The sequence below is a fragment of the Ochotona curzoniae genome, unplaced genomic scaffold (assembly GCF_017591425.1).
Source record: "Ochotona curzoniae isolate NIBS_2020 unplaced genomic scaffold, NIBS_Ocur_1.0 patch404, whole genome shotgun sequence".
Classification (NCBI taxonomy): domain Eukaryota; kingdom Metazoa; phylum Chordata; class Mammalia; order Lagomorpha; family Ochotonidae; genus Ochotona; species Ochotona curzoniae.
In genome coordinates, this window is record NW_024466978.1 from 78,024 (window position 1) to 81,185 (window position 3,162).

General features: G+C 38.5%; 1 pseudogene; it reads right to left on the reverse strand.

Annotated features, from left to right (window-relative positions):
- Positions 1–704: 704 nt before the first annotated feature.
- LOC121167637 lies at positions 705–1,814 on the reverse strand (annotated as a pseudogene).
- Between the last annotated feature and the right edge of the window lie 1,348 nt (positions 1,815–3,162).

Genomic DNA, 3,162 nt, shown 5'->3' on the forward strand with positions numbered 1-3,162 from the left:
TTATTATTGCAAAGTCAGATACACAGAAAGGAAGAGGAACAGAGAAGATTATCAGTTCGTTTCTTCACTCCCCAAGCGGTTGCAATGGCCAGAGCTGCACAGATCTGAAGCCAGGAGCCAGGAGCTAAGTCTCCCACGTGAGTGCAGGGTCCCGAGTCTTTGGGCTGTCCTCGACTGCTTTCCCAGACAATCAGGGAGCTGGATGGGAAGCAGGCTGCTGGGATTAGAACCGGGGCTTATATGGAATGCCAGTGCATGTAAGGTGAGGCCTTTAGCTGCTAGGCCTAAATTAATCTTTCTTAAAAATATTTTGTAACATTTACTTTTTCCACATGATTAATACTTCATTAGGTGACAATATCAAAACAATGGCCAGTAGAAAATAATAACAAAGAAGCAAAAAGAACAGAAAAAAAAAAAAAAACTGTTCTTCAGGCACATAAACAAAGGCTACCCACAGTAATTAAATCTGAAAGGTCACCCTTGTAAATGTGGATTCTACTATTCTACTTTTTTGTACTCTCTGTGTTAGTTATCACAGACTAGCAAAGGTTTCTGTTTCTGGGGACTGTATTAGCTCGCTAAAGATGGTTTCCAATGGCATCCATTTAGTTGAAAATGATGAAATTCCATTCTGCTTTTTTTTTTACAAAGAAAATATTTGTAAATATTTTTTACTTGTTTACCAAAGACTCTAAGAAATAATATAATAAGTTTAACAAGTTATGACAAGACACAGATTGGGTTGAAAATCTATAGATGAATAATTTGCTTTGTTTTGCTCAACCTCCCCTCTAATCTAGCAGATGGCCCCTCTGGCTTATTCCTAACCGAAGCGTGATGTATCCAGGTTAGAGGATGACGGTTTCCATCGATTAGTTATCATCTTTCTCTTTTTTTTCTTTTCCTTCTTTTTCTCCGGGCTGGGAATTGCTGTGCCAGCGCATGGCTCCTCCTCAGAAAGCGGTTCTTCCTTAATGTGCTTCTGTTTATCCTTTTTCTTTTTCTTCTTCACAGGAGTTTTCCTCTTCTACCTCGACTATATCTTCTTCCTCTTCTTCAACTTTAATTTTATTCTTAGCCTTTTTCGCTTTCTTTTCAGTTACTGGAGTCCTCACCAAAATCATCATAACGAACAGCCCAAACAGTTTTGGCTGCCAGCATTCGGGAAATCTTTCCTTTGTGTTTAGGACTTGTCTGGCCCACAAGTGAAACACGGTAAATTAGATCATATTTTGGGGTGTCCCGTCGAGATTTGAGGGCCCGGAAGAGTGCCTTTTCTGTTCCAAGAATCTGAAGCGTAGAAGTTGCATGCTTGGCCAAATTCAAAAGAGAACCTGCATGAGCAATAAGCAGTGCTTCAACTAATCCCCAACCGTGACTGAGACATTGGGTGCAATAGCCATCTTGGGATTCTGCAGATATTCATACTGCTGGGTTCTATATTTGAAGATTTCAATTACTTGGGTGCCAAGATGCAGAATGTTGCAAATAACTTCTTCTGAAACTTCTGTCCCCATAAATATTTCTGCAGCTACTTTCACTTCAGCTCCAACTTGTTCTGGGAGCAGTTAAGAAAGTGTAGCAAAAACATAGTTCTTCCTATCGCCAACTTTCTGTAAACACTTGCAGTATATCTAATTATCTGAAATCATTTTTCCTAATCCAGGGAAATGCAAGCCATGCCATTCTTTATTTTGCAAAATGTAGTTATTCAGTTCTTCATCCAAGTCATCCAACAAAGAAATAGCCTGAGCAATCATTGTGTCCACTTTGTAAGCACTAAATTTCAATCTATACTGAGAGGCAGAATTTCATGGCATCACATAGTCCATGTGCTGCATTCTCCTTCACTGGTCATCTGTTGACAGGCATCTAGGTTGAATGCATTTCTTAGCTATTGTGAACTGGGTTGTTGTAAACACATAGCTCTCTCATATGCTGATTCATTTCATCTGGATAAATTCTCAAGAGTGAGATGTGTGCTCCAAAATTTAATAGTCCTAGTTTGCAAAATAAAGAGAAAAAAAAAATCTGAATCTGTGGCTATTGGAGTAGCTGAGATCATCAGGAACAAAATAGTACATCAGTTTGATCTAATTTGATTTGCATATGCACTGTCTGTATATCAAAATCTAAAGTGGTAGCCGAATTACTAGTCTGTCAGTTTGAGAGCTGATTATAAATATACCATTTAAATACATTGGCTGTATTTAAATCATTTTACCTGGCATCAATTCTGGCATTTTTTCTCTTTTGTAAGAGGACCCAAGTCTCAGAAAATTTACTTGTTTTCTAACCAACCCTTTTGGACATCTGTTATATCAAGCGGGTCCTATTCAAAATGATGAAGATTCAAAGCTGAGTACGAGCATTTTTTCATATGTTTGTTTGCCATTTGGGTTTGTTCTTTTGTGAAACGTCTGCCCATTTCCTGTGCCCATTTCTTGAGTAGTTTGTTTGTTTTGGTGTTTTGGTTGTTCTGTAGATCTTTGTATATCCTGGAGATTAGCCCCCTATCACCTATGTAGTGTGCAAAATCTTCTCCCATTCTGTGGGTTGCTCTTTTACTTTGTTGATGGTTTCCCTTGCTGTACAGAAGCTTCTTAGTTTGATGAAGTCCCATTTGTTTATTTTGGTCTTGATTGCTATTGCTTTTGGAGTCCTTTTTAGAAAGTCAGGGCCTACACCTAGATCTTGTAGTGTGTTTCCTACATTTTCTTCCAAAAGTTTGAAGGTTTCTGGGTGTAGGTTTAAGTCTTTTATCCATTTAGATTTGATCTTAGTGTATGGTGAGAGGTATGGGTCTATCTTCTTGTTTCTACAGGCTATCATCCAGTTGTCCCAACAGCATTTGTTGAAGAGACCTTCCCATTTGCTTGGGTTGTCGTCTTTTTGTCAAAGATTAATTGGCTGTATCTATGTGGGTTTCCTTCTGTTGTTTCTATTCTGTTCCATTGATCCTCTTCTCTTTGTGCCAGTACCAGGCTGTTTTGATAACCACTGCCCTATAGTATGTCCAGAGGTCCGGAACTGTGATTCCCCCTGATAAGTTCCTATTCTTCAGAATGGTTCTAGCTATTTGTGTTTTTTTGTGTTTCCAGATGAACCTATGTATCATTTTTTCCAATTCAATGAAGAATGTTTTGGGTAATTTGATTG